Consider the following 19,701-nt stretch of genomic DNA (forward strand, 5'->3'; position numbering starts at 1 on the left):
ATTTCAACTTTCCAATCCCCACGAATCCGAATTGAACCATTTATGGCCATTCTCAAAATTAGGTAGGACTTAATTCAACTCCCCAATCCCCATGAATCTGAATTGAACCGTTTATGGCCATTCTGGAGCCTCCAGCACAATTTTTGATTTCTCTAGAGTTTTAAAATAGGTATCTTCAGATGGCGTGGGAATTAATTTGCGTGCAGCTTTATAAAAAACAAGTTGTGGCTTATTATTGACTTGGGTAACTATTATTATTAACGAAATACGTGATTTTTTTCCATAAAGTCATTAAATTTTCTCAAAAGTAGTTTTTTCGTAAGTATACCTAATCTTAAACGTTTCATCACAAAAGTCAGTTTTAAAATAAGAACATAATCATTGAGTCGATTTTTAAACTTTTTCTCAGAAATTTCAGGACCAAGGTCCCTGCAAAAAAAAACGTGTTGCAGGTAGGAAAGTTTATGCTTGATAATTTTGTGTCTCTTCATTTGTCCAGAGCCCTTACATGGTGGAAATTCGGAGTGCATTTTGACCAGAAAATCCAAGTCCAAAACGAAAATTCAAAAAATCAAAAATATTCTGATCGTAGAGAAACATCTCGTCTGGTGGAAATTATAAATGATTACCTGTAGATGCTGCTCGAGAAACATGTCCTCGAGATGTCCACCTGGAAATCGGATAAAATGTGGATAAACTCTTTAAACTGGTAGAAAATAGGCCACAATACGGTTTGTAGTCTGCATAAATTTCAAAATTCTGGAGACATCGAAAATCATACTGGGGGCTAAATGGAGAAAGTCGCGGTTCGGGGAAGTTGTTGTTGGTTTCAGGGCTACTTTCCATCATTTTCAGTGTATGAACGTATTTTTCTAAAAAAAAAAAAAATAATAAAAAAAAACATAAACAGCCGGAAATTCTGATTAAATTTTATCGCGATCTCGTTTAAATTGGAGGTGGACAGTGGACACGAACACCTCTAAAGTTACCTCGTTAGTATAGACAAATGGAGGTTTGAGTCTAAAACCCAAAATTGTCTCCAGGATCTTTTCTAGCTTCCATCTTCCCATACGTAGTACAGGTACCTAATCATTTTTCATTCTCACCATTTGTGGTGTAGGATTATTTATTTACTTACCTACCTGTCAATTTTATAGCTAGGCACATCTTGATCTCTCACCAGATGCCAGTAGTAGGTACCTACTTTGCACTTATTACGAGATTTTGTAATCAAATAAAAAAACATCAACATATCATATTGCAGTGGACCGACTTCTATCTGATAAGTGAGACCACTGGTTGATCTTATTAAAATATACGATCATTTGAAGGCACGATGATGGTATCAAAAACGAACGAGAGGGTGTACACTGCGTAAAGGTATCGTATTAAAAGGTCGTCCGTTGATTTTTCGCGTTCATCCGAATACACACAACACGTATCAGCTTGGAACGTTGATCGACTTTCAAAGTTACAATCCGCCTAATAAAAGCCGTGAAAATACGCCGCATGAAAGTTTGATGAGAGAATGTGCTCGCCGCCGTATGAGAAAGGTATTAACCACTGGCTCGGCATACACAAAAGAAGATTAAATGAGGTAACATTTGACGAATTAAAACTCGGAAAACGGTTCCTTTTCAAGGGATCACAGTACACCCCACGTTGGTACCATATGCACTAATACACGTACTAGTTTGCACTTACGTATATTCTACCATAGGCACATAACCTACTATATGGATGCGAGAAGATGCAATGCAATCCACTGTGTAAAGTCGTCGGCCTCGGTCGGACCCTATAGAAAGGCGATTTTGTGTGGCATAGCGTAAAGAAAAACGCATATCGAAGAAATGTAAAGCCGCTGTTTTCCACACCGCCGCGCCGCCCATATTCTCCCCAAAACGGTCTCTATCGTACATTCGTGTATTATACATTAAACACGTATAATGCAGCTATTGAAAATATACCCGCGCGTTTTTCCGTCTTGCCCACATATATATACACACGCCCGAAGTATTAGGGAAATTTTTCTCTTTCCCTCTATCATTAATTTGCCGCATTTATACTTTTTTCTTTTTTGCTGCTCGACGAGCTATGTTATTATATAAATGAAAGCTAAGTACTGGCTTGGCGCGTATATATTTTGGAGTAATCGTTTTTCACTATGCACACCTTATACCCATTTGCTCGCCGTCTGCGCCCATCCAGACCCACCCAGTTTTTCTCTGCTTTTTCTCTTTCTGCGTTCTGCTGTAATAAAAAAACCAACGAAAAATTACCTCATGTATACGAAATCTGCTTCTGTGTGCTTTTCTAATACGCAGCAGCTACGAATTATACACCTTTTATATATTGCACTCGTGTAAAAGGGCGGTTTTCTAAATTTCTGATAATGATTCAAGCTCACGAACAAAGATGCATGGGTGTCGAACCTTTCCGCAACCCTCTCTACTCGAGCTCTCAGCCCGTTGGGAAAAAATCTATTACTTGTAAAATACCTATAACGTACCGAATACATGTATACGCAGGTATGCTACAGTACGTTTATCTCCGTCAAGAAATACTATAAATCGGAAATTTCCACTTGAAAAGACTCATCATCCCTGGTGGTTATTTTTTGTACAAAATTCATAAAAATATTGAAATAAACGAACGTGATCGATTGGTCCTTCATGGTCACGTTCTCTATTCGTGTGATTGTTTTCGATAAGTGGTTTTTACACCTACACGAATATTTCAACAGCAGTAATCTCACGTTGAGTTATGTATACCTTCGTAGTTAATCCTCTAGTGGCTCATTTTTGAACGTATTAGTGTTTTTAAACATGTAGTATTACAACTAAGCTCGATATAGAAAATCCAGCTACACGTTTGTGTTTTCAAGGTCTTTTCAGTTGACCTGTCATGATGAACATTCCTTTTTTTAAATCTGAAAATTCTAGATTTTTTTTGTGACGAACTGATCAGTGATCACAGATGTCAAGATAAGTAAGCAATTTCAAATTATAGTCCCTAAGCAATACGTAGGGCGTATCTAAAAAATCATTCTAGGCTGCTTCTGCAATTAAATTTGCATGTTACCTACTTTCGGATCTGTCTCAAAGCTGTTTATTCATTTAAAGTAGGTGTTGAATAGACGTACGAGTAGACTACTATCACGTTGTACGTAGAATTGCGACAAAAAGTTACCAAGAATTGAAACTCGTCTTGAAATTAAAAGCTTTGCGGATGCTTTTCCTTTCTGTTGGGCAAATACGCGCGAGAAATGATCGAGCGACGAGCGTTAATGCAGTTTAAAAACGACTCCAGTCGTCGAACAGTTACCGCAGGCGTTCCACAAACTCTAACATTAGCTAGATATTAGTGCATTTAAAATACATCCCTGAGAGGAACCAGACTGCAAATAAACTTTTCGGTGAAAACTGTCTGGAAAAATTTTAAGAAAACTTTCAAAAGGGTATTTTAAATCATATTAAAACGTGTTTCTATACTTTATTCTTTACGCTCGGTTTGATCTGTGGGGCTTGCGAGAAAAAAAGGAAACTGCCGATACGGTTCTAGAAATGAGAAAAAATCACCGAACCCCTTTTTCAATTTTCTAGCATATTTTTTAAAAATATTCGTACAAATAATTCCCTTTTTTTCGAAATTTTCATTGCAGCGACAGATTAATTCCCGACACGCGATACATCATTGTACACCTCGATGCGAGGAAGAGATGCGAGGATGGAAATAAGGAGAAGGGGAAAGGTATAAATTATCCAACTTTTTTTGGTAAATATGAGGGTTTGATTTATAAGTAGGTACGTATGAAAACTCTAATTGATAAACTTTGCAGACACCGTATAGTCGATCCAGTCAGTCGTTTCGTTGTATCGTTCGAGGCACTGCTTTCTTTTCCTTTTTTTTCCATTGTATATTTACTTATTTAATTTTATACACTTTTTTTTTTAGGAAATGACATACCCATATAAAAAAAAAAACAGAACCAACGTTCACGTAACAACGTCGCCAAACTACCTGAATATATTTTCAAACCACCACGTCGGGGGATTATTTTCTGGTACGATAGAATATTGGTACAGTGTACTATATAAGCAAGGTAGGGAGGTACTTATATACGAACGAATATATAAAACAGATTTAAAAAGTAATAATCGACGTTGTTCGTCGTATTCGTCGACATTTTAAATATTTTTTACGGATTAAGGGGTTAAAACACGCGAATAATAGCAACCCGAACGATAAAGAATTTTTTTATTTCTAAATCGTTAATCAGCATTGACGATGGAAAAAATTCAAATGAAAACACGCGAGCCCCAGTTCGTGCCCGACAATTTCATTCGATGTAGTTTTTGTGTACTTGAACCTCTGAACCACATTTTTCAGTATTACCTGAAATTTATGGTCATGAATACTGGGCATCGTTGCCATTTTCAACACTGATCGTCTGGTCGAGACAAGTGCCTAGGTAAAAAGTTAAGCATAACATATTGCATATCTATCCTACTTATCTTTGATACAAAATAGAAGTGCAGTAGACTTCCGATTATCCGAACTAATTGGGGAATGAGGTTGTCCGCATAATACGGATTAATATTTTTTTGGTTGAATTTTGGTAGAAAATGACTGTTTTTTTTTATGATAATGGTGTATTTTTTTAATTTTTTATAAAAAGTGTGATAGAGGGGAGATATGCCGGACCTGTAAGGGTTATATAGGATTAAGTATATGTGTTGGTAACACTGATCACGCGTCGCGACACAGGGCTACAAGCCCACGGAGCGGCGCTGCGGCCGATTGTTATATTGTTGAGGTACGTAGTGATCGGACGTGTCGACGCGATATAATCTCGGTGGTGTATTATAGCCATAATTGGCAAGAAAGCGTATAATATTAGTTTTAATTATTGTTTAATTAGTTTAAGTGTAAGTATCGTGTTGATACATATAAACCTTCTAAAGGTATTTAATTGTGTTTGTTCTTTTACATTAATACAAAGTGTCTTACACGTGACTACATTTTACTTATTGTGTGATATAATTGATATAGCCTTTGGCCGGGGTAAGTAATATTCTCAAAGTATTCAGCTTATGCAAGTATCACCGAGTGGTACATAATATCATTATATTTACAAGTGCAAAGGATAAATTTTATTTCTTCACAAAATGGAGAAAAACAAACCAAAAACAAAGATTACAAAAATTTTTGACTGTGTACTTGTAAATAATTTGTGTATGTTTGTCCGGATAATACGGATTTTGTTCGGATAATCAGAAAAAACGGATAATAGGGAGAATTTTTTTTCGTTCGGATAATACGGCTGTTCGGATAATCGGAGGTCGGATAATCGGAAGTCTACTGTAACTATATGTTTGAAAAACGAAAAAAATTTTGTACACATTAGTGAACTTATCCATTTAATTTTAGAAGTGGACTTCCTCCCTTCCAAATTTGCTGGTTTGTTTTAAAAATATTCTGAAAATTTCAAATTGAGCCTCGCAGTCGGAGGCCTCACAAAAGCTGAAACAAGTGAAAAATTCCGTGTACCTAATTTAATTAATACCTTACTAGGTATCTATGTTAATTGTTTTTGTTTACGATTTTGAAAAATCGTATTGAAAACTCTTTATCATTTCTGCGTTGAATTCAGAAATCCTCTGTGACATTTTTTTTTTACAAGAAAAATTATTTTTAGATCTGCTATGCAACGTGGCTCTGAAATCTCCATTTCGTAATGAAGTATTGAAATTTTATTCGTCTAAAATTGAAAAAAGGACAAAAAAACATTGTCCTTTTGCAGAAATTTTTTGAAGAATATATTTACTCACCCATTTTCTTTATTTTTTCAATTTTAAGTACAGTGTTTTAAACCTACCTACTTAGGTTTATGTCAGCTTAGTTTGGAAAACCATGGGAAAATTTCTTTTTCAACATGAGGTATACTTATAAGCAATGCAGTGCAATTCTGATTCCTAACTCATAAACAGATAATTTTTGAAACATTTCTTTTATTTTTATCTGAATCAAAAGGTACATACCTATGGCTCAAAAATTGAAAATTTTCAATTTCATCCATTTTTTACCATTTTTTTTTTTCAATTTTGGGAGGTTTTTGGTACCTACCACTTTTTTGACTCCCTGAATTATAATAGAGAAAGGAACAGAAAAAATCAAAGCTTCAAAATTGAGATTACCGATACCGTGAGTGCAACTTTTGGCAATTTACTGGTAATTTCATGGTAAATCACTGGTAATATCAGGGAAATTACTGGTAATTTTATAGTAAAATACCGGTAATTTCTTGGTAAATTACTGGTAATTTTTTTGGTAAATTACTGGTAATTTTTTTGGTAAATTACTGGTAATTTTTTTGGTAAATTACTGGTAATTTTTTTGGTAAATTACTGGTAATTTTATAGTAACCTACTGGTAATTTCCTGGCAAATTACAGGTAATTTCTTGGAAAATTACTGGTAATTTCTTGGAAAATTACTGGTAATTTCTTGGAAAATTACTGGTAATTTTCTGGCAAATTCCTGGTAATTTCCTGGCAAATTCCTGGTAATTTCCTGACAAATTCCTGGTAATTTCCTGACAAATTTCTGGTAATTTTCTGGCAAATTCCTGGTAATTTTCTGGCAAATTACTGGTAATTTCTAAGAAAATTACTGGTAATTTCCAAGAAAATTACTGGTAATTTCTTGGTAAATCACTGATAATTTTCTGGCAAATTACTGGTAATTTTCTGGCAAATTACTGGTAATTTTCTGGCAAATTCCTGGTAATTTCTAAGAAAATTACTGGTAATTTCTTGGTAATTCTCTACTGGTAATTTTATGGAAAACTACTGGATTTTTTTTTTTGGTAAATCACTAAGTGGAAAAATTCTGCTGATTTCGTGAAATTATGTCAGAATTGTTGAGAACTTGATAAAAATCGTGTGGATTTTCTAACAATGACATTTAATGATCAAGTTTCAAAAAAAAAATTATTCATTATGCAAAGCATTCTTTTGGAGAGCAATTGTTCTCAAATCATCTGAAGCAGGCAATATTTTAAAAGCAGTCTAGGCTTGCTTGGGCACTTGGTTCTGAAAATGTTCTGAGCACTCCCATGATAAAAAAACTGAGCAATTCCACTTCTATAAATGAATAGAAAATTTGTACCCGCAATCAAATCAACACCAAAAGTTTAATGAATTGAAAAATGAACAAAATAAAAATATCATAAATGTTTGCTTAGACAATCATGATTTTGGGTAAAAATTTTTACGAGAAAGAGAAGAGCCATGGCTTTAGTTTTTTGTTTCTCAATTATCTATACTTACTATCTTGTGCAATGCTATGGCTCTTGATTTGAATTCTCTGCTAGGGAATCAATTGAACTTCTTTGAAACAATCTCTGGTTTCAGTAGGATGTGCATCCTGATTCATTTCTGAAGAGCGATGCTCGAAACTTTCATCATGTAGACAATAGAAAAACACAGATCATTTTATTTTTTTAAGAATCGTTTCAATTTAGCCATATTTGCTCTCTTTGATCCAAGCCCATTCCAAATATGTAAGGGCAGTTAACAAACTCCTAAGAAAAAGTACACATAACTTACCTTCAACACGAACGACGATAAAGCAGCCTACACAACCATTTTAAGGAGCAAAAGTTCCCGATTTCCTGCGTATTATACTCAACACAAGGAGTCTGCGGTACCTACACGAGTATTCTTGGAATGTCATCGAGACCATGTCAAGTGTTATGTGCTTTTGAACGATAGCAAAAATTCAATTTCCCATTATACAGTACTTACGAGCACGTCAGTGGAAACCTAAGCTGCGAGTATAAGAAGTATATGGACGTGCAGAGCGGAGACACAAAAGGAACCCACTTTTATCATTATCATCACATCGTGTCTTAGCGATAACCTAACGCGACACCACCACCATCCCTATAGCCCTTCCGCTTCTTGCTCTATATGTACTCTTGTAAGGGTTGCTGCTGTGCTCTCTTGTACATAGAGAGTCTTTCCATGCACAGATGTTTGTATGGGTTTCGGCAACATAAACGGTGCATTTACCAAGGGGTAACAAGTGCCAACACTTAACGTACTATTTGTTGTTCTATTCGATAAATTGACATATGTTTAGATTTTATTAGCGTCGCTGTAATGTCGTTGCGTTGAATAATCATAAGGTAGCTATACACAGTACAGTGCAGCCGCAGTCGATTTATTGATTTTAATGTTGAATGTGTGATTTATTGGTCATTTTTTTCGATTCGGGTATAATATTCGAGCTGATGCATTGTTGAGTAAATGGGAACGGTGATTAAGCTATTAAAAAAGGGTCTATGAGACAATATGGCCTATACTATTGATATCAAAGGAGGTGAGCACCATCTGCGATCAATAGGTATTATAAATGTAGAAGGGGAGGAATCGATTTGGAATCTTTTAGAGAGTAATTCAAGAATTAAAAAAATACCAAGTGTTGGCAGAGACAGAGTACGTAATTCAAGTTAAAAGTTCAAAACTGGTCTTGAAATTTGACGATCACTAATAATCAATCAATACGCTCGCATAAAATAATAATAATAGAAAGAAATAATAATTTCCTCGTAAATTTACAATTCAAATCATTCCAACGTGCTTGTATGATGGGAAAACATGGAAAAATGTTCACTTCGAGTCGTCTAATCTCACTCGCACGTGTACCAAGCCATGCAGCTTGTAGAAAGAACACGGTGAAAAATGTAAAAATTTGTTTTCTCGTCAATAGAGCACATACACCAGACTGGCAAGACACCATGAAAAAAAAAATACGAAAAAGAAAAACCTCGCTCATGAATTTTATCTAATCATTCTCGAAGGAAATGAATTTCAAATAGCTCTAATGCAAATAAATGCAAATAAAAAATCATTATAAAAAGCTGCCGCTGTAAATATTGAATTCTGCTAGTTTTTCTGTACTTCGTATAGAATAAAATAGAAAAGAACGTAAAAAACGCGGGCTTATTTTAAAATTTCGGATAATAATACTTTATTAGTAAAAAAAAAATAAGCGTGGGTTTATCGAAATTATACGCATTTTTTTGTTGTGTTTTTAATCGAAAAAAAAAAAAGAAAGCTGGAGTCTGAATTCACCGTATACAAAAGATAAGCATAGAAACGAGTTTGTTCCGATGGATTATTATAAATTCGCCATTTAATTAATCGAGCAGTTGGATTTTTATTAAATATAGTTTTTCTTCGACACGAACACAATACCTAGGCGAAAAAAAGCAGGGAAGTATACAATAATACCTCGAGAAGAAAATTATTTTTAACTTCTTTTCAGATTTTAAAAGCTAAAGAAGATCGTGGTTTGAAATCTTAAGCCTTCATGGTGTTTTGAAAATGAAAAAAAAGAGGAATTTTGCTTTTCTTTTTTTTTTTTAAATTCTTTGTTATTACCTACCGATTTAGCGATGTACCTACCTACTATAAAGTACGTTCGCATGATGGAATGCGTAGCTTGTTTAGCAATCTTGATTCTGGTTCGATACGCGCCAACAAATGTTAATATTTATATAGCTGCGTCCCTCTTAACCTTCCTTAAACTTTGCGCATAAATACGTTTACTTTCGATAAGACTTTTCACAACAAAGGCACCTGTAATACAATAAAGAAAACTCCGAAGGTATAATATACACGAGTTTCATCGTCGTTATACGAATACATATACATATGTATACGGTACCTGTACCTAGCTTGTATTACGTGTGCTCAAAGTACGATAAAATGGTGGCTGACATCGAGGTATGAGGTTTTTAAATAGATTGAAAGTAAATAATACACAAAGGAAGCAATCACTTCTATCAAATTTTACTCCTGACACATTTACACCGGCGACCCTGTACCTACACCTTTTATATGCAACCTATTTCTATAATGCAACACCTTGTACGAATATAATGTAATTTTTGAAATTAAATCAACGACCAACGAACAAGCTGCACTTTCAAATTTCAAAATCATAAAACTCAAAAGCAACAAATTTTTGGCCAAATTTTGAAATTTCATAACACCAAAATAGAAGGAAAGTCAACCAATCGTCCATCTAGAAGTACATTTTTTTAAAAATGTCGCTTCCAACTGAATCATTTCTCTCGGTTAAATTTGCCTAACCATGTACTAAATAAGATACTCTAATTCCGTTTGTAATTTAAAATTAAATTACGTTGGTTTTTGATGAGACGACCGCGTCACAGAAAACTCACCCAACAGAAAGCTATTACTCTGGAGTGAAAATTTTCTTATTTCATCGCGCTGTGAATTATCAACTCGAAAATATATACGTATAGGGTATTCTTCATCGCGACATCGTCGTTTAATGTTCAATGTTCGAGTCGGTAATGACGTTACATTATCCGTGAAATTTCACGTCGGATACCTATCAAATGACTATATACACTAGGTCGATGATTTTTTTTATTAGAATTTGATGCAGGATGCTAATGAAGTTATAGAACGAGATTTAAATGCGAGGTTTTTTTTTATATATGAAATAAAAAACCATTCGGTTTTCTATTTTTTTCTCTCTCTCGTTCAAAACTGATTTAATTTTTTGATAATTTTTCAATTATGTATTTTGATTTTATTTTATCAGAAAGAAAGGGACAGAGAAACGTTTGTAATTATGAGGATGATGGTATTTTTGGTGAAATTGTTTTTTGATGATATTGATTGAATTTTCAGACCAGTGTTACTGAGGAAAAAAGTATCGAGCAGAAATCCTGTTTTGCTTTAAGGAAGATCTCACATAAAAATTTCCCATGAGAAATAAAATGGACTCAAAATTACCTATAAATCCAATTTTTTGATTTAGTCCGGCATATGACAATAGGAGTAATTGCACCCCCCCGCCGATCCTTCGGGACTACATTTTTCTTAAAGGGGACATCCTAAGGAACATTTTAATGCAAAGTTGCCAAAAAAAAAGTTGGCCTTACTTACAAAATGGCGGCCATTTTGATTGACAGGTCAGCCGAAATCGCAGATTTTGCGTTTTAACATAGGACTTGCACAAACTTTTTCAAACTTTACAAAGGTAGATCGGAAGATCATGCAAAAATGTATCACCTGTCCAAATTTCAAGTGCTAAAGTGCGTTTTCCGATTTTTGGTGAATTTTTGAAAATCGAATTTAGGCCAAAAATGAGGGAAAAAATCAAAATTTTACCAAATTGACCAAGAAAGCTGAAATTTGGGATATACCCTATTTTCGACATGCCAAATCGACTGGAAACGGTTTCAACCCGTTTTGAGCAGTTCTGGAGCCTCCAGCAGATTTTTGAAACTCGAAATTCCCACAAAATTTCATCAAATTGGAGTTGTAAAGCTAAAATTCATTCTAAAAACTAATTTCAATACGCTACGAAGTACTGCAGGTGAATTTCAAGTCGTTTTGGAGGCTCCAGCGACTTTTTGAAAATTCCTGAAACCTCCATCAGATTTTTGAATCTTTTAAATTTTCACAAAATTTCATCAAATGGAGATGGAAAGCTGAAATTTACTCTACACTCCAATTTTAACACCCTCGGAAGACGACTTTAGGTGGGTTCAAGTAATTTTAGGGCCACCAGCGACTTTTTTTGAAAATTCCTGGAGCCTCTAGCAGATTTTTGGAACTTTAAATTTTCACAAAATTTCATCAAATGGAGATGGAAAGCTGAAATTTATTCCACACTTCAATTTTAACACCCTCTGAAGACGATTTCAGGTAGGTTCAAGTCATTTTAGGGCCTCCAGCGACTTTTTTGAAAATTACTGGAGCCTCCAGTAGATTTTTGAAACTTGAAATTTCCCCAACATTAATTTATCAAATGGAGTTTGCAAGCTGAAATTTACTTCGCAGACTACATGGTGGTTTTAAATGGTTTTGAAGCTTCCAGCTACTTTTAGGAAATTTCATTTTCCCAAAAAAACGTCGTACAACCTTTCAAAAAGTTGCTGGAGGCTCCAAAAAGACTTGAAATTCACCAGCAGTCAACTTCGTAGCGTATTGAAATTAGTGCGCAGAATGAATTTCGACTCTCCATCTTGGTTTGATAACATTTTGGGGAAATTTCAAGTTATAAAAATCTACTGGAGGCTCCACTAATTTTCAAAAAAGTCGTTGAAGGCTCTAAAATGACTTGAAATCCACCAGAAGTCGTTTTCAGAGGGTGTTAAAATTGGAGTGTAGAGTAAATGTCAGCTTTCCATCTCTATTTGATGAAATTTTGTGAAAATTTAAAGTTTCAAAAATCTGCTGGAGGCTTCAGGAATTTTCAAAAAGTCGCTGGAGCTTCCAAAACGACTTGAAATTCACCTGCAGTACTTCGTAGCGTATTGAAATTAGTTTTTAGAATGAATTTTAGCTTTACAACTCCAATTTGATGGAATTTTGTGGGAATTTCGAGTTTCAAAAATCTGCTGGAGGCTCCAGAACTGCTCAAAACGAGTTGAAACCGTTTCCAGTCGATTTGGCATGTCGAAAATAGGGTATATCCCAAATTTCAGCTTTCTTGGTCAATTTGGTAAAATTTTGATTTTTTCCCTCATTTTTGGCCTAAATTCGATTTTCAAAAATTCACCAAAAATCGAAAAACGCACTTTAGCACTTGAAATTTGGACAGGTGATACATTTTTGCATGATCTTTCGATCTACCTTTGTAAAGTTTGAAAAAGTTTGTGCAAGTCCTATGTTAAAACGCAAAATCTGCGATTTCGGCTGACCTGTCAATCAAAATGGCCGCCATTTTGTAAGTAAGGCCAACTTTTTTTTTGGCAACTTTGCATTAAAATGTTCCTTAGGATGTCCCCTTTAAGAAAAATGTAGTCCCGGAGGATCGGCGGGGGGGTGCAATTACTCCTATTGTCATATGCCGGACTAATTTGTGCGTGACATTTTCCCCAATTCAAAAAAAAAAAATATGTAGAGCCTTTCATCTCTGATAAAGAAATAAATTGTTGTGAAAAATTTCAAAATTTTCGCTAAAATTTTATTATGAAGATTAATACCTGTTATCTGGATGATTTTACGAAATCGAATCAAAAAAGAAATCGAGTTGGTCAATTTTGCTCAATTTTTTAAAAAGTTCTCTTCGTCCTGATCTTTTATTTTTTCTAGTAATTAGACGCTGTTTTCGAAGAACAAATAAGGTAAGTTAAGTATAGGTATTAATTAGGTTACATAAATAAACCTAAATTTTTTTATGCTAATAGATTTGCATACCCAGTTCGCCGTAAATACCTACATACGGGAAAACGAACGAAGTACAATAATATTCTCCCTCATTCTCTCGTAAGGATATTTGACGTAAAAAAGAGACATTTGAGTGAGTATTTCAATTTACTAGAATCTAACAATCAGTGCTGGACATCAAATAGCATGAAGCCATTTACGTTATTACTTAAAATTTTTCAGGCACTTGAAAGTTGGGTCACTTGTTTCCAAAAGCATTGTAAAAAGTAAAAACTCGTGGATATATTTTTTTCGAGTTCTTCCTTTTGTTTTTTATGAAATTAAATTTTTCATTTTTAAAGGTATAAAATATTTCTTTAATCACGACTTCTCCAAAACGCAAGAACGCCAACTCTGTACTATAAATTGTATCATAAGATAACGTGGAAATGGAAGCATTAAAAAAAAAGAACTAGGAAACTCGTTTTGAAAACAACGAGAGTTGAGAAAAAGTTTCGCACTGACCGTTAGTTCGCGTTAGAAAAACGACTCTTTTTTCCATTCGACCGACAAAAAGCTGAAATTCCAACTTGAAAAAGATGACGCGAGCACTTTGAACTACCTTTTTCTTATCATTAATATTTCGAGGGCAGTTGCAGTTTTCTTTGATATTCAGCGCGGCGAACGATACAATTCGTATAATAGGGGTTCGAGTGAAGTAGAAAAAGAACCAAGTGATAGAGTGGCGAAGTTAAAAAACGACAAATATTCATCGATGGATAAAACACGAACGTTCAATTTACGTTTTATATTGGCGTACGTGTGCATGTGAGTTATACGAGGCGCGACGCCGGAGTCGTTGTTCTTTTCTTGTAATCGTAACGAGCGTAGATTTTTCATGTTGAAACGTCAATTTTGCTCTTTCAAGCTAAACGCGGAATTTTTCTACGTGTAGTGGCAAATTGTAGTTACCTATGTACAATTTATAACTCTATGGACTAAAAAGGTGGTTTTGTTTTAAAGAATGGTGAATCAAGATCAACCTACGCATTAAAAAACGGTTGATGTTCCTAGGCAGTGCCTCTCTATCCTTCCTCTCCTAATCATTTTGGATTGAGGTAGTCGAGTTCAAAAAAGTAGTATTCGTATGTATTCATGTTTTGTATTCGATCTCAATCTACGTTTTGTAAATTGCAAAAGGTTGTATGTTACTGAAGACAATAATTTTCGGTGGATAAGTAGGCATCTCACTAATTTTGTTGATGTGTTACATATGTACATCTTACAGTTGATTTATTCAGTAAATTACTGGTAAGCGTTCTGTAAATTAAATTACTGAGAATTCTTGGTAAATTACTGGTAAATTTCATGGTAAATTACAGGTAACTTCTTGGTAAATTACAGGTAACTTCTTGGTAAATTACACCCAGTTGGGTGAAAATCTGCTCTTCTGCCAATAAATACGCGGTAAAGAGCAGTTTAATTGGCGTTTTATACTTCAACGCGACTTTAAACTGCTGCCATGCAGCAGATTTTACAGTTTTCAAAATCGCGCTTTAATTCACGGGCGTAATTTGAAGCGACTTTTTCGGTTGTTACATTTTCTGCACAGCAGAATAAAATTTCTGCTGATAAACACACCACAAAAATATTTCGTAGCGTATTTTTATCGCGTAAAGCCGCTACGCTTCTAAATTATGTGGCGTATTTTTGCACGTTGAAAAAACCAGCCACAAAATACGCTACGCAAATATTTCGTAGCGTATTTAATCGCGTATTTGCTAAAAAACGCGCGTAAATGTGGTATTTTGCGTGTGTGTTATAGGTTAGTATATAAATATTTGTTCTGTTCTACCAAGTTTCCTGGTGGAGTAGGTAGCAAGGAGTCCGCTAACAGATCCGGGGACCCGAGTTCGATCCCCGCTGGTGCCGAAAAATTTTTCACAAATATTGATCAATGGCAGATTTTTACGCGTAAATAAAATACGCGCCGATTTATGGGCAGAAAAGGCATTGGCGTAAAGTGTTAAATCTCCTGCCCACGTTTTTATGTCGCGTAAGAGCAGATTTTCACCCAACTGGGCAGGTATTTTTTGGTGAATTACTGGTAATTTCTTGGTAAATTACAGCCAATTTCTTGCTAAATTACAGCCAATTTCTTGGAAAATTACAGGAAATTTCTTGGTAAATTACAGGAAATGTCTTGGAAAATTACAGCCAATTTCTTGGTAAATTACAGCTGATTTTTTGGTAAATTACAGTCATTTTTTTTTTTTTTTTTTTTAGTAAATTACAGGTAATTTCTTGGTAAATTACAGGTAATTTCTTGGTAAATTACAGGTAATTTTTTGGTAAATTGATGATCGTTTTTGGTAAATTACAGTTTATATTTCAAGTGTGTAACGACTTGCCAATAACTTTCAATAAATCACTTGTATTTTTTGGTGATTTTCCGTTAATTTTTGGTAAATTACTTTGAAGTATTTCTTGAACATTTTAGCACTTTTTGTCAATATTTTGTCATTTTTAGTAGTTTTTTTTTCGGATTACTTACCCAATTCTTATTTTTTAAAGTTTAAATTTTTTAAAAGCAAAACCTTGTGAGAGATTATTATTTTTTATACTTCAAATTTTTTTCAATTTTTAATTCTGAAAATTGACGAATTTGCTTTTAAAAAATTTTGTGAAATGTAGAAACCTGGACTTTTTGAAAAAAATATTATGACATAGATATTTTTTTCTGCACCGAAGAGTGCGGTTTGTCCAAAATTTTCATCACGCTGATTTACGATTTACTCTCTGAAAATTTTGAAAAAAATTATTCAATTCGTTATGAGTCCGGGTTTTTAAAAACTAGAGAAAATGACCAATAAGTACTTAACTGACAATTTGAGCGCAGGTGATCTTATAATATTCTGCTCGGCTTCTAAAGTAAGAGCTTGGAAAAAGCTCCAACGGATTCTTAATATTTTAAGATTTCAGACAACACTTGATGATGAAGACAAAAAATTATCAATTTATAATATAAACCCTTCCTTGTTTCAATTTCTAAAACAACCTAGTCCAGAATCAAAAAATCAAGTCCAGTGGTGTGCATTTTTGAATGCATCTCCTACTTTTCAATTTTTAGGGACCAGATTCTTCAACTGAACATGAACTGAATTTTCTACTATGAACTAAAAAGCAAGATGAAAAACACTAAAAACAAACAAACAATACAACGATTGAAGGGGGTGCTATGTAGGATATGTCTTGTCTGCGTAAACAAGCCCACAAAACCTGTGGTGGAGTTTTGCACCACAACAGTAGTAATAACAATAGCAATAGAAACTCGAGGGGGAAAATGAGAAGAAAATCATTGTGAAGAAGGAGACCAATTACTGGTCTTTGAATGCAGCATAATTTAGAAATTACCGCGAAAAAACACCTATACATAGTGGATGATGATCCATTAAAAAAGTAATAAGTTTCATTATTTCAAAAGTAGGTGGATGACTTGTGACTGAGAGTAAAGGGAGAAGGGTAAGAATAGCGATATCGGTCGGTGGTGCGGTGCGTTGGGCAAGTGTAAGGTGTGACGTGTACTATTTTTAAACGAGCAAAGAGTGCGAGAGTGAAAGAGAAGAGAAGAAAACGCGCACCGAGTAATATGGGAGCTTATGTATAGGAAGATGTGGCGGTATACGTATAGCATACGTTGGTGAAGATAGGAAGATACTTAGGGAACGACACAACCCTTAATTGCGAGCCTGTATAGGGCAATATTTCGCAGTTGTTGGAAACAATAGAAGGGCAGAAGTTACTATAGTCCGAAGGGGGTGGGTATAACATTCCCTTTAGTGTACCCTAAACGAAAGACGATGAGCGGGTCGAGCCCCAGGTGAAATTCCAATCCATGTTAAGACCACTAATGCAATTAGTAGATACACAACTTTAATGCCGGGTTTTAGTAATGGAACAACGATTTTAAGAAATAAACTTTAAAAGCATTTTCGGCGTTAGGGTAAGTAATGCACTAACAAAACAATTTCGAACTTTTGGTGGCCTTTTTCTCTGTGCTGTGTCGGTCTTACACTTCTTTTTTTTTCGCTTTAACGCGCCCGTCGAGTCGTTTCGTTTCTACGGTTTTTTTAAATATTACTTCCGTCATAGTAATGGCGTCCCTTTTTATAGTAATTCGATATGTCGACGACCTTCGTCACAATTCCGTGGTTAAATTGACGATGAAAATTATGTTTAAATGACAGTTCCCCAAATGGTGCTGGGACTTTCGATTGTCATTCTTATGGCTATATAAGAGTGCAATTTCACAGAACCTCTACTATACAGGGGTTCATGAAGAGGCCTTAAGTTGAAAAAAAAATATCGATTTGCCATTGAAATTCATGTAAGAATTGTGTAAGTAATTGAAAGTGCAACTTTCATGTACCTTAATTTCAACAAAGCACGAGTTCATCGACTTGTTGTCGAGAATTGTGATGATCTTACATGATGTGGATATCACGCAGTCCATAATCGGGAGCTTTTAATTGTTTGGTAAAGGTATTGTGTACCTAAGTTGGAAGAAAATTCCACACAGATAAGAGATTTAATACCTACATATTACATTTCTGTACGGTATAAGCTTTTCTCCATTATAGGCTATGTGACAAACAAACAAATCATAAGCAAGATTTTGCTTGACAGCGCCGTGCTTCTTCAACTTATACTTACGTGACATATTGTGCGATGTGTTGCATTAAACACGTTTCGCTTGTCAGCAAACCACTTTTTCGAAACTTAATTACTCTATATATAGAAAGTTGAAAGCTGAACAGACGTTCTACGGTAAAACTAGCTGCATATATAGGTACCTACATACATAGTTTAGGCATTTTGACACGAAATGCCAAACGTGTAATGTACGAATATGAAATGACTCATTGTGGAAAATTTGTTTAGCTGTACGTTTGTACATTGTAGGTAGGTACATACGACGTACCTACCAACACTTCGTCTGTGTACGCCAATTTCGGCAAAAGAGGTTAACCGCAATTTGACACTGATATAAATTTTCTACAACGTAACGCCGCTTATGTAAGCCTGACACCGTGAACATAATTGTACGATTAACCATAGCTTCAACTCTGTGTTGGCGCTGAAGCGTACTGTAATTATTATCCGGCCGAGTGAAGTGCCATCAAATGCGTGTAAATTACGAGTTCAAAGTTTACAAACGCACGGATGGGTGTAGTCTTGCTGAACATAGATGCATGTATAGTGTAAGGGTGTGGATGAGAAATCACCTTGGCCGTGGCATCTCGCAAGGTCAAGGAACTGCAGAATTCCTGAGAGGTTTCGGTTATACCCTTGGGTGTGAGTAGTAGATATAAGTTCATGTCTTGAATCATCAAGTGAACACGAGAAGAAGAAGTTTCGAATAAATGACTTTATGACAAGAAAGATTGATTGGTTCTTGAAAATATTTACCTATCAATTTTTAATTTCGATTTATCGAGTAGAGGTTGAATTTTTCAACTTGAAATAAAACTTTTATCGAGTAACAAACATTTTTTTTTTCAAAATTGTTTTCAGTAGACCTCAATATTTGTTCACTTTTTTTTTTCGAAAATCCAGTTTTTAAAAATTCAGGATCAATTTCACAAACATTAAAGGAATGACCAAACCCACCTCCTTCTCAATTTTGATTCAAATCAAATAATTTTTTATACTAGGTAACTCAGCAGATCTGACAAGAAGAAAAAATATAATTTGTACTAGCAAAAATTTTAATTGGGAGAAGCATAACTCACTATCAGTAAGAGACAATAATTTAGCCTTGTTGAGGACTGAGGTCAACATTTAGAATAATCAAATTTAGACTGACAAATGGCATAATGCTTATGGAAAATATTGTTAGTGAAGTGCTTAATCACCAGAATGTCACCACTGCCATAGGAAAAATTTCGGATGTTTTGGTGAAGCACCTTGTTGACATTCTGGTGATTGACAAAACCCTTAGCGATGCCTTTTTGATGAAAATCTTCACCACCAACTCACCAAAACAGAAATTGATTACACAAAGTCACTGTTTGGTGAATCTGTCACCAAGAAGTCATCAGACCCTAAATTTTTTTCAAGTGCGGAGTGTATCATTCTGATGATTACTTCACCAACAATTCACCACAAAAATGGTAAAAACACTCATAGGACCCTTCGGTGAATCGGCGAATCTGTCACCAAGAAGTCACCTGACCGTCAACAAATATTTCAAGTGCAGAATGGCCATTCTGGTGATTACTTGACTAACAATTTGCCATAAAAATGATGAAAACACACTTGGTGACTCTGGTAAATTTGTCAATCTGTCATCAGAAGTCACCACAAAGTCACCAGACCGTCGAAAAAAATTTCAAGTGTAGAGGGTACATGCTGGTGATTACTCCACCAACAATTCGCCATAAAAATGGCAAAAATCCACATGGTGACTCTTTGGTGAAATGACGAATCAGTCACCAAGA

The 19,701-nt window shown here is 34.9% G+C and overlaps 1 protein-coding gene across 1 annotated transcript in view; it reads left to right on the forward strand.

Annotated features, from left to right (window-relative positions):
• The first annotated feature begins 4,662 nt into the window (after positions 1-4,662).
• The window catches only part of LOC135849053 (discoidin domain-containing receptor 2-like), a 285,224-nt gene continuing 270,185 nt past the window's right edge, over positions 4,663-19,701 (forward strand). Inside the window, exon 1 of the mRNA XM_065369197.1 lies at positions 4,663-5,064. The gene's annotated coding sequence lies outside the window, so the exon portion shown is untranslated. The remainder of the gene's footprint in view (positions 5,065-19,701) is intronic.

Source organism: Planococcus citri, chromosome 5, assembly GCF_950023065.1.
Source record: "Planococcus citri chromosome 5, ihPlaCitr1.1, whole genome shotgun sequence".
Classification (NCBI taxonomy): Eukaryota; Metazoa; Arthropoda; class Insecta; order Hemiptera; family Pseudococcidae; genus Planococcus; species Planococcus citri.